The sequence below is a fragment of the Meles meles genome, chromosome 6, assembly GCF_922984935.1.
Source record: "Meles meles chromosome 6, mMelMel3.1 paternal haplotype, whole genome shotgun sequence".
Lineage (NCBI taxonomy): Eukaryota > Metazoa > Chordata > Mammalia > Carnivora > Mustelidae > Meles > Meles meles.
Window position 1 is genome coordinate 55,794,927 of NC_060071.1, and position 13,467 is coordinate 55,808,393.

The window sequence follows — 13,467 nt, forward strand, 5'->3', positions numbered from 1 at the left end:
TGTTTTGCATGGAGCACTGGGTGTTGTGCAAAAACAATGAATACTGTTACGCTGAAAAAATAAATTAAAAAAAAACTGCAGAGTAAAACCACAAGGAAATGAAAAAAAAAATGGGCAGAAGATATGAACAGGCACTTCTCCAAAGAAGACATACAAATGGCTATCAGACACATGAAAAAATGCTCATCATCACTAACCATCAGGGAGATTCAAATTAAAACCACATTGAGATACCACCTTACACAAGTTAGAATGGCTAAAATTAGCAAGACAGGAAACAACGTGTGTTGGAGAGGATGTGGAAAAAGGGGAACCCTCTTACACTATTGGTGGGAATGCAAGTTGGTGCAGCCACTTTGGAGAACAGTGTGGAGATTCCTCAAGAAATTAAAAATAGAGCTTCCCTATGACCCTGCAATTGCACTACTGGGTATTTACCCCAAAGCTGCAGATGTAGTGAAATGAAGAGCCATCTGTACCCCAATGTTTATAGCAGCAATGGCCCGGTTGCCAAACTGTGGAAAGAACCAAGATGCCCTTCAATGGACGAATGGATAAGGAAGATGTGGTCCATATGTACTATGGAGTATTATGCCTCCATCAGAAAGGATGAATACCCAACTTTTGTATCAACATGGACGGGACTGGAAGAGATGGTGCTGAGTGAAATAAGTCAAGCAGAAAGAGTTAATTATCATATGGTCTCACTTATTTGTGGAGCATAACAAATAACATGGAGGATATGGGGAGATGAAGAGGAGAAGGGAGTTGAGGGAAATTGGAGGGGGAGATGAACCATGAGAGACTATGGACTCTGAAAAACAATCTGAGGATTTTGAAGGGGTGGGGGTGGGACATTGGGGGAGCCAGGTGGTGGGTATTATGGAGGGCATGCATTGCATGGAGCACTGGATGTGGTGCACAAACAATGAATTCTGTTATACTGAAAAGAAATAAAAAGAAAGAAGTGTGGATTAATAAATATTTATAACAATTTAATTTTTTCCACATTATTTAAAATGAATTAAAGTAGATCAGTGTGTCAGAAAATAATGACAAGAAAAGAAATCTTTCAGTCCATCTTTCAGTATATTAAGAAAGGTTTATGGTGTTTAAAAAAAAAGAGAGAGAGAGAGAGAGACACTAGGCTATAGATGCAGTGCACATTCTCAGTAGCAGGAAGCACGGACTCTAAGCCAGTAGATGTTTCTCGTCTGGATCTTTGAGTTGGTTATATCATCACTCCCAGAAAACATCCTGATGCAGATCTTTATATGTAGAAGAAGTAGATGTTGGAGAAACAGCCCCAAGAACAGTTGTCAGTGGCCTGGTAATTCATGTTCCTTTTGAATAGATACAAAATTGGATGGTGATTTTATTTTATAACCTGAAACCTGCAAAGATGAGCAGGGTAATATCTCAAGCAATGGTGATGTGTCCTAGTTCACCTGAGAAGGTTGAAATCTTGGCACCTCTTAATGGGTCTATTCCTGGAGACAGAATTATTTTTGATTCTTTTCCTGGAGGCCTGACAAGGAGCTAAATCCTAAGATGATCTGGGAGGAGATCTAGCCTGATCTCTTTACTAATGATGTGTGTGTGACTACACATAAAGGGGTTCCCTTTGAGGTGAAAGGGCTCAAACTATGACCAATAGTGGAATAAAATAAAATTAAATGTTTCGTTTACTGAAATACATTGGAGTTGCATTGGTGAATGAAATCAACAACTGCCTCCCTCACAGTATTTACATTCTCACAGAAAATGCAGATAATTAAACATAAACAAAATGGTAATTTACAATAAGTCTAAGGAAAAAAAATCAAGGTAAGTAAGGGAATATCAGTTTTCATTTTAAATACGATGTTAAGAATAGGCCTCACAGAGATCAGGACTTTTGAACAAAGACTTAAAGGAATACATGGGAGCATCCATGTGTAGCTCTGGGGAAAGCAAAACACAGACAGAATAGCCAGTGAGGAGGCACTTAGGTGGTTCCTGCCTGATGATATTCAAACAACTCCTAGAACTAAAGTGGAGTAAGGTGGAAAGTGGTTGGGATGATAAGCAACTGTAGGTGGGGCATAAATCCTACAGGGCCCTGTAAGACACACCAGCACATGGCTTTCTCTTCTGGGTGAAGTGGTGAGGGTGAGTTTTGAGTAGAGGACAGGCATTAGAACAGCTCTAACTGCTCCTGTTGGAAAAGGTAAGGATGGAAGCAACAGACCAGATAAGCAGCAAGTTAACTAATTCAGGCCATCTCTGATGATGGCTCATTCCACAAATGTACACTATTAGACAGAAGTAGTCAGATGCCATGTATATTTTGAAATTGTAGCCAATAGGGTTTCCTGAAGATGATTTTTTCAAGTTTTTATTTAAATTCCAGTTACTTGGAGAGAGTTCCAGATGACAGAAGAGTAGGAGGTCTTAATTTCTTCTGGTCCCAGGAATTCAGATAAATAGCTATCAAGACATTCTGAACACCTGCGAATTCAACTGGAGGTGGAAGAAAAGAATAGCTGCAACTCTATGAATAGAAAAGTGACCACTTTCTGCAAGGTAGAAGGTGTAGAGAAGTGAGTCTGAGGTGATTTATGGGACAATAAACCACAGGGGCAGGGAGCCTCTGTCAGCCAGTACTAGCAAGTGATACAGCAGTGGAGTACAAAATCAGAACTTTTAGAAGTCTGCTCCAGTTAGGGACATTGTTCAGGCTGCTGAGTGGGGCTGAACCCTAGCCTTTTCGAATGCTAGGCCGAACCACCTAGACCAGGGGTGCCTAAGTGCTGCAGAGCTCCCAGGCATCAGAGCAAGGAAGCCAGATGCAAAGACTGAGCCCAGGAGTGAGCTTTCAGCTCAGGGTTGCCATAAACCAGAAACCACAGCACAGTTGGGCCACTTCTCTCTGACCAGAGGCCCAACAAGTGGCAGAACTGGCAAGAACCCCCTTCCTTCCTGGGAGGAGTGGCACAGGAGTTCACCACAGGAATCTACATGGTTTCATAACTCAAAAGGGGGCCATGTGCCTGAGATAGAAATGCTGAGTCACAGACTGAGTGAGCACAGAGTGTGGCTAGAGACCAGGGAGACAGGAGTGATTGATTGCTTTTCTCTGAGGGATCACTGAGGAGTGAGGCCCCGAGCTCTCAGCTCTGAGGAGAGATATCAGGAGATTGCCATTTTCATTCTCATCCTCTATAGATGCAAAGAAAGTCTTCAGAGAACAAAAGCCACAAAGAACAAACTGGAGCAGATTACTTAGCCTGGCCTTCTGGTAAGGGTGGTACAATTCCACCTGGGGCAAAGACTCTTGAGAATCAATACAACAGACCCCTCTCCCAGAAGAACAGCAAGAGTATCCAGGCAAGACCAAGTTTACCAATCAATGGGAACTGCAAAACTCCAGCACTGAGGGAATACGGCTCATAGAATTCATGGCTTTTCCCCCATGATTCTTTAGTCTTTCAACCTTAATGTTTTTAAAAATTTTTTTTCTTTCCCTTTTCAACCAATTTCTTATTTTATCAACTTCTTTTTTAAATTCTTTTTTTATTTTCATTTTTCCAATTATACTCTATCCCTTCATTGTATTTAATCATATATATGCATGTACATATGTGTGTGTGTGTGTGTGTGTGTGTATCAGGTATTCTTTCTTTACAATTTTGGAATGCAGCTTCTACTAACAGACCAAAATACACCCAAAATCTAGTGTATGGCTCTGTTTTCTATTCACCTGTCTGATTATATTCTCTTTTTTGTTTTTGTTGTTTTTCTTTTTCTTCTTCCTTTTTCAGTTTGTTTGTTTTGGTTTATTTTTGTTTTTTGGATTTTTTATTTGTTTTGTTAATGTTAAAGTTTCTTAATTTTCATCTTTATAGTTACATTCTATCCTTTCAATGTATTTAATGTTTTTCTTTACAATTTTGAGATGTAGTTTCTTCTAACAAACTGGCAAAAACACACTCAGAAGATAGTGTATTGCTTTGTTCTATTCACCTGTTTTTTTATATCCCTTCTTTTCTTGGTCTTTTAATTTCCATTTTTACAGTTACATTCTATCCTTCCATTGTATTCAATTTTATTTTTATACCCAGATAAGTCTTTCTTTCTTTAAAATTTTGTGATCTAGTTTTCTAAAAAAAACAGACCAAAATACACACAGAATCCAGTGTATTACTCTGTTCTGCTCCTCTCTCTCTCTCTCCTTTTTTTTTTTTTATCTTTTCCCCAGTTTCAGGTCTCATCTAATTTGTTTACTGTATATTTCTCTGGGGTCATTGTTCCCAGTATTTTGTTCTCTCATTCATATATTCTTCCCTGGACAGAATGACAAGATGGAAAACCCTTCCTCAAAAAAGAGAACAAGTGGCCGTATTGACTGCGAGGGACCCAATCAGTATGGACATAAGTAAGATGTTGGAACTAGAGTTCAGAATAATGATTATAAAGATACTAGCTAAGCTTGGGGGAAAAATTTTAGAAGATAGTGGGGAATCCCTTTTTGGAGAAATAAAAGAACTAAAATCTAACCAACTCAAATATTATTTAATGAGAGAAATCAAAATGGAGGCTCTAACTGCTAGGATAAATGGGGTAGAAGAGAGAATTAGTGATATAGAAGACCAAATGATGGAGAATAAGAAAGCTGAAAAAAAGAAAGATAAACAACAACTGGATCACAAGGGGAGAATTTGAGAGATTTGTGATACCATAAGGTGAAACAATATTAGAATAATTGGTATCTCAGAAGAAAAGGAAAGAGAGAGATGTAGTAGGTATACTGGAGCAAATTACAGCAAAGAACAATCATAACATGGTGAAGGAACCAGGCATCAAGATTCAGGAGGCACAGAAAATGCCCCTCAATATCAATAAAAATAGGTCAACATCCCAACAAATAATAGTGAAACTTACAAATCTCAGAGACAAAGAAAAAATCCTGAAAGCAATGGGACAAGATGTCAGTAACCTACAAGGGTAGAAACATTAGACTGGCAGCTGACCTATCCACAGAGACCTTATAGGCCTGATGTGATATATTTAGGGTGCTAAATGAGAAAAATATGCAGCCAAGAACACTTTATTACAACTAGAATGTCATTCAAAATAAATGGAAACTAAAAAAACTTGTGATCACCAAACCAATGCTACAAGAAATATTAAAGGGTATCCTGGAAGTGAAGAGTTGAAAAGTAACAAAGACCAGGAAGGAAGAGTCAATACACAGAAACAGTGATTTTATAGCGAATACAAATTCATATCTTTTAAGAGTTACTCTGAATGTAAATAGGTTAATGTTCCAATAAAAAAACACATGGTATCAGATTGGATAAAAAAGCAAGACCCATCAATAAGCTCTCTGCAATAGACTCATTTTAAACCTAAAGACACCTCCAGATTGAAAGTGAAGGTGTGGAGAGCCATTTATCAAGCTAATGGTCATCAAAAGAAAGCTGGGGTGGCAATCCTTCTATCAGACAAATTCTATTTTAAACCAAAGACTGTAATAAGAGATGAGGAAGGTCACTATATCATAATTAAAGGTTCTATCCAACAAGATCTAACAATTATAAATATTTATGCTCCCAACTGGGAGCAAGCAATTATATAAACCAATTAATAAAATTAAAGAAACACATTGATAATAATACAATAATAGTAGGGGACTTTAACACCCAACTCAACAGCAATATAGATCATTTAAGCAGATCAACAAGGAAACAGGCCTTTGAACAATGTAGTGGACCAGATGGACCACAGATAAATTCAGATCATTCCATCTCAAAGCAAGAGAATACACATTCTTCTCAAGTGCACATGGAGCATTCTCCAGAGTAGATCACATACTCGGTCACAAATCATGTCTTAACCACCACCAAGAGACTGGGATTATTCCACACATATTTTTGGCCACAGTGCCTTGATACTGGACTTCAATCACAATAGTAAATTGGGAAGGAACTCAAATACTTGGAGGTTAAAGAGCAGCCTAGTAAAGAATGAATCGGTCAACCAAGAAATTAAAGCAGATTTAAAAAAATAATAATGTAAACAAATGAAAAGGCAGTCCTAAGAGGGGAGTAAATAGCACATGCCTTCCCTAAGAAACCAGAAAAGTCTCAAATACACAACACAACCTTACACCCAAAGAAACATGAGGAAGAACAGCAAATAGAGCCTGAGACAAGCAGGAGAAGAGAAATAATAAAGATTAGAGCAGAAATCAATGAAATGGAAATCAAAAGACAGTAGAACAGATCAACAAAATAGAGCTGGTTCTTTAAAAGAATTAATAAAATCAATAAACGCCAAGGCAGGCTTCTCAAAAAGAACAGAGAAAGGACCCAAATTAATAAAATTATGAATGAAAGAGGAGAGATCATGACCAACACCAAAGTAATATAGTTATAAGAACATATTATGGGCAACTATATGCCAATAAATTAGGCCATCTGGAAGAAAAGGATGTATCCCTAGAAAAGTATAAACTACCAGAACTGAAACAGGAAGAAATAGAAAACCTGAACAGACCCATCACCAGCAAGAAAACTGAAGCAGTAATCAAAATCTCACAACAAACAAGACTCCAGGGCCGGATGGCTTCTCAGAGGAATTCTACCAAATATTTAAAGAACTAATACCTGTTCTTCTGAAGCTGTTTCAAAAAAAAAAAAAAAAAAATAGAAGTGGAAGCAAAACTTCCAAACTCACTGTATGAGGCTAGTTTTACTTTGATCCCCAAACTAGACAAAGACTCCATCAAAAAGGAGAATCACAGACAAATATCCCTGATGAACATGGATGCCAAAATTCTCACCAAAATACTAGCCAATAGGATCCAACAGTACATTAAAAGAATTATTCACCACGACCAAGCGGGATTTATTCCTGGGCTGCAGGGGTGGTTCACCATTGCAAATCAATCAATGTGGTACATTACAATAATAAAAGAAAAGACAAGAAATATATAATCCTCTCAATTGATGCAGAAAAAGCATTTGACAAAGCACAGCATCCTTTCTTAATTAAAACTCTCCAAAGTGTAGGGTTAGAGGGAACATTCCTCAATATCATAAAAGCCATCTATGAAAAGCCCATGGCAAATATCATCCTCAATGGAAAAGCTCTCAGCATTTTTTCCTGATCCCCAGATCAGAAACACAGCAGGGATGCCCACTCTCACTATTGTTGTTCAGCATGGTACTAGAAGTCCGGGCCTCAGAAATCAGACAACAAAAAGAAATAAAAGGCATTCAAATTGGCCAAAAAAGAAGTCAAACTCTCACTCTTGAAATGATACTTTATATAGAAAACCCAAAGACTCCACCCTAAAATTGCTAGAACTCAGACAGCAATTCAGTGAAGTGTCAGGATATAAAATTAATGCACAGAAATCAGTTGCATTCCTATTCACTGACAATGAGACTGAAAAAAAAGAGAAATGAAGGAACTGACCCCATTTATAACTACACCAAAAAACATAAGATATTTAGGAATAAATGTAATCAAAGAAGTAAAGCATCTGTACTCCAAAAATTATAGAATTTTCATAAAAGAAATCGAGGAAGACAAAATGAAATGAAAAAAATGTTCCGTGGTCAGTCATTGATTGGAAATATAATTATTGTTAAAATGTCTACACAATCCAGAACAGTCTACATATTCAATGCAATCCTTATCAAAATAAAATCAACATTTTTCACATAGCTGGAACAAGCAATCCTAAAATTTGTATGGAACCAGAAAAGACCCCAAATAGCCAGAGGAATGTTAAAAAAGAAAATCAAAATTGGTGGCATCACAAAGCCAGACTTCAAACTGTATTACAAAGCTGAACTCATTAAGACAGTATGGTGTTGGCACAAAAACAGACATATAGATCAATGGAACAGAATAGAGAGGCCAGAAATAGACCCTCAACTCTATGGTCAACCAATCTTTGACAACTGGAAAGAATATCCAAAGGAAAAAAGACAGTCTCTTCAGCAAAATCGTGCTGGGAAAATTGGAAAGCTACATGTAGAAGAATGAAGTGGACCATTTTCTTATGCCATACAGAAAGATAAACTCAAAATAGATGAAGACCTAAATGTGAGACAAGAGATAAGAATCCATCAAAATTCTAGAGGAGAACAAAGGCAGCAATGTCTGTGACTTTAGCCATAGCAACTTCTTGCTAGACACATCTTCAAAGGCAAGGGAAATGAAAGCAAATGCATACACACACACACACACACACACACACACACACAATGGAATATTACTCAGCCGTCAGAAAGGATTAATTCCTACCATGTACATTGACATAGATGGAACTGGAGGGTATTATGCTGAGTGAAATAAGTCAATCAGAGAGAGACAGTTATCATATGGTTTCATTCATATGTGGAATATAAGAAATAGGGCAGATCATAGGTAAGGGAGAGAAAACTGAATGGGAAGTCTTCAGAGAGGGAGAAAAAACTATGAGAGACTCTTAAATACAAGAAACAAATTGAGTGTTGCTGGAGGGGTAGTGGGTGGGGTGATGGGGTAATTAGGTGATGGGCATTAAGGGGGGGTACATGCTGTGATGAGCACTGGGTAGTATATTGCAACTGATGAATTACTGAACTCTACATACTGAAAATAATGATGTATTATATGTTTCTCTAACAACCAAAAAAAAAAAAATTAGTTTTGTCTGTTGTATGAGCTTCCTAAGGCTACCATAACAAATTACAACAAATGATAAGGCTTAAAACTACGAAAATTTATTTTTTCACATTCTGTATGCAGAAGTATGAACTCAAGGTGTCAGCAGGGTATGCTTCCCTCAAGAGGCTTTAGGAAAGAATCCAGCTTCTGATAGCCTCAAATGTTTCTCGGTTTTTCCTGCATAACTCTAAACTCTGCCTACCTATGTCTTCATGTGACTTTTTCTCTGTGTAGCTCTACATCCTTTAATGACTGTTAGGGACACTCTCACTGAATGTAAGGACCACACTCATCCAGTCAAATCTCATTTAGATCCTTACCTTAATTAGCACTGCAAATACCCTCACCAAGTAAAATCACATTCTGAAGTTTCATGTAGATATAAATTTGAGGGGGGCACTATCCTATATACAACGAGGCCAGACACTTGTTTCCTGGGCTATTTTCGAGGCATAGCAGAGCTATTATTTTATTAATTACTTTGTTATCTTTGCATTACATTCTTACGTTAATTAATTAAATTAATTAACTAAATATAATTTTAAAATTACATTTTTACCTCCATTTTCTATTTATTCACTGACTGTAGAAACTTAGTGGGGACCAGTATGTAACAATTGTCTTAACATATCTGATCATACCAGGTCCTAAATAGTGACTCCTTGTCCAGAAGAATACTTAAATCTAGATTGTTTCAAGTAATGCTCTCTACACTACCCCATCCCCTTCAAGGTTTCAAGAAAACCATTACCCTCCTCTCATGTACATAAGCTGTCCCTAGGCACAATAGAGCAAGTCCCCTTTAAGAATGATCCCTGCCTTCTCATTGGCCTGCACTTCTGAAAATAAAGCTGTCTTGGCTTCAAAACTAGGGTCTCAGACATTGGCTTAATGTAAATTGGGTGCACGGACAAATTTGAGTTCCCTAACAAATTTGGTGAGCCAGCCAGGACTGGCCTGTGGCCAGTCTTGGCCACAGGCATAACTTCACAGGGATTTTCCAGAGGTGCTTGGATCACCATTGAATACAAGGGAATTCCCGTGGCTGCCCTCCAGAACCTGCTCTGACCTCTTTTCAAGGCCAAGTTCCAAGTGAAGGAATGACACCTTCCATGAGCTCTGGGAGAACTTCTGTTGTTGAAGGGTGAGTTTGTGGACACACAATCAGCAACTGCATTTCCTCTCTTAGGAATCCTTTCTAAAAAGAAATTTAAAGAGCTCTCACATTTTGCAAGAAGAAACAGTCATATACTATTCTGAATTTCTTTTGTTGATGGACCATTTGCCTTTTTTTTTTTTTCTCCCAGGGAACTCATATTGCTAGTCCTGTCTTGTCTGTCTGTTTTAGGCATATACAGGAAATACCAATTCAATCTACAATGTAGCACTTTGGGTTGTATCAGGCAAATCTGGTCTTCTTTCAGTTATGCTTCTATGAACAAAGAGAAAAGAATGATACTCTCTTGTAATGTACCTTGGCCATAATACAAGTGGAGCAGCTTTTTGGGTTTTTTGTTTGTTTTGTTTTTGTTTGTTTGTTTTGTTTTGTTTTTTGTTTTTTCCAAAAGTAGCGATACTGCTCTAGAAACAATTCAGTGTCCTTCAAACTCTCTGGGAACAATGTATCAAAATCATTCCCTATTCCTAAAACTGAGGAAAGAAAACAGAGGAGAACAGAGGCCATTTAAAATTACAAATAGATAGAAAACACCTTTACTCAAAAGCTAGCCCACATGGTGCCTGGGTGGCTCAGTCAGTTAAACATCTGACTCTTGATCTCAGGTTAGGTCTTAATCTTAGGGTCATATGTTCAAGTTTTCTACTTTAAAAAAAAAAAAAAAGAAAAAATCTAGCTCACAATTTCCATAAGGTTATTTGTTAAGGATAAATATGTCTTTACACAAAATCTTTATACAAAATACAAATCTTTACACAAAACGTCTTTTGTTTGTGTCCATAATATGGCCATATCTACCTCTGGATGGTGTTACTAATGTTGATGATAAAAGAACCATTTATTTATTTATTTATTTATTTATTTATTTTATTTCTTTATTTCAGTGTTCCAAGATTCATTGTTTATGCACCACACCCAGTGCTCCATGCAATACCTGCCCTCCTTAATACCCACCACCAGGGTCACCCATCTCCCCACCTCCCTCCCCTCCAAAACCCTCAGTTTATTGTTTCTTAGAGTCCAATGTCTCTCATGCTTCATCTCCCCCTCCAATTTCCCACAATTCTCTTTTCCTAAAAGAGCCCTATTTGGTTCAAAACAAGCAGTTACAAGAATGAGGCATCCTAACACACAAAGATAGAAACTAATTCAAATGTTTCTCTTGTTCGTATAATCTGAGATAATCTCTGTTAAATTAAAGCTTGAATTTGTTGGTTTAATGAAAATGGACATGTCTTTTGGAGTTTTAGTTTTTATAAGTGTTGTCTGAAACATTACTCTTTCTCTACTGTTTGCTCTTCCAAATTTAAGAAAACTTTTTCTCTTGAGATCTAGGACTTCCAGAGATTTGATAAAATATGGCTTTGTGAACAAATTCAGTTTTTCTCCCTACCTGAACCCTCCAGAAATCAGAAACTCACAGTTGGTATTCTTTCTTTTATGGCAATTATAGTTATTTAAGGAGAGGGTGGTTGGTTGGGAGAGGGTGGTTGCGTTATGGACATTGGGGAAGGTATGTGCTATGGTTAGTCTATGAAGTGTGTAAACCTGGCGATTCACAGACCTGTACCCCTGGGGCTATTAATACATTATATGTTAATTTTAAAAAAGTGATAAATGTGACTTGCATTAGCAATGTGCCCCAGATAGCCAAAGGAAATTACCAAAAGTAGAGGTAGCTTTAGTGATGGCCATGTGGGCATTGATAGGGAATGCTTTTAAGGTTTCTAATAAATGGGATCAAGTCCAGAAAACAGAGAAACAAACAACAAATAAAATAGATAGCATGCTACTCTGCTAGCTGCTGCCACCTCAGGAAACAGTAACATTCAAAAGCAAGGTCCAAGCCCTGTGCCCAGACAGTCCAGAATATTTTTGAGGGCGGTTTTCCCATTCCACTCTGGGCTATTGCTCTTCACCCCTTATTAGCAGACAGCAGCTAGAACAGTTATTATCTCTATTGCCCATGATTGAGGAAATATAAAATAAGAATGGGGATTGAGGCAGGTGCTTGGTTCCTAGACCTATTTTGAAAGTATAAGCAGAACTATGGTTCTATTAGTGTATTATTAAGTTGGCTCCACCTCTGTTTTGTTCCCTACATAATTGTGGTGTATGCACCTCTTAACATCATGCAAAATCATTAGCTTTGCCTTCTTTTTTTAAAACCACTACTCCTTGTTTACCCACTGATCGTAGAAACTTATGGCAGCTGGCCAGAACATTTGTCTTGACATATTTGATCATACCAGGTTCCAATATTGCTACACTGTCCAGAAGAATGCTTAACTCCAGACTGTTTCAAGGATACCCCACCAGGTTTTCAAGAAACCCATTATCTTCCTGTCATGTATATAAGCTGTGCCTAGGACCAACAGAGCAAGGCAGTTTTAAGAATGATTCCCTGCCTTCTCCTTGGGCTGCCTTCTCATAATAAAGCTTTCTTTACTTCAAAACCAGTGTCTCAGAATTTGGCTTACTGAACATCAGGTACATGGACAAGTCTGAGTTTGGTAAAGACTATGCCTCTGTTTAGACTTTCTATGGGTGGAAATAATAACCATTTACTATTTTGTGTTTACCTTTTTTCAATCAACAATATTTATAAATTTCATCCTCTTTATTATATGTAATCATTTTTAAAACTCAATTCCTTTGAGTGACTCTTAGAGTTGAAAGTTTCTGTATCACTTTTCTTTGACTCAAGTATATGAGAGCAATAAATTAGCCTTTGCATTTTTTGTCTGTGGAGTCAGCTTCCTGGCCCTCTGTTATATTTTAAATAATTTCTGGATTTGTAAAAGAGATAATTTAAAATGGGCTTCCAGAATTCGGTTAATACTGTTAGAGGTAGCACAGAATTATAAAGACATGCATAACTCCTAAAAACAGACTAGTTGGAATCTGTTCCTTTCCCTCCTAGCTGTGGCAAGTTAGGTAAGTTATCAAAGCCTTCTGCCTTTGTTTCCTCATACAGAAAATGGAGATGAAAACAGCACCTCACTTATAAGACTGAGAAATCCAAAGACTTCCTAGATAGCCTAAGCATTTACTTAATTAATTTTTCAAATACTGTCCTTTAGATACAGATGGAAGAACTGCTTTTGGCCGCTCTCTCTTTAGTAGCCTCAAACAAGTCCTACTTTCCTTTAGACATACCAACCTATCTGACCAATTATGCTCAAAGTAAAATCATTTGGCAGAACAATTCTGAACAAAGGGTTCAGTCTTGCAAATTAAAATGATGAGAAGTATATATATATATATATATAGTTCCTCTTGAAATTTGGAAGGATCATCCATACTTTTAGGGAAGTTAAAGGCTTAGTTTTGTAAATTTATGGCAGGCAATAGATTTGAAAATCATGAACAATGATTTTGACATATGGATAATTTCTAGGTACTAGTCTGCTTTGCCTTTTTCAGAACACTCTAACTCTTAATGGTGACCTAATGAGTTGTGATGTCCTCTGGAATTCTGGACTTAGCTGATGGGTATTAGCAGATGGGAAGCCCTTAAAATAACATTAAAATTTGTCTGTGAAAATGGCTATTTGGGGTAATGGTGAGATGGTAATCAGCTT

At 37.4% G+C, this 13,467-nt stretch overlaps 1 pseudogene; it reads left to right on the forward strand.

Moving 5' to 3' along the window:
* Positions 1-1,154: 1,154 nt before the first annotated feature.
* Positions 1,155-1,670, forward strand: LOC123943564 (annotated as a pseudogene).
* The last annotated feature ends 11,797 nt before the right edge of the window (positions 1,671-13,467 follow it).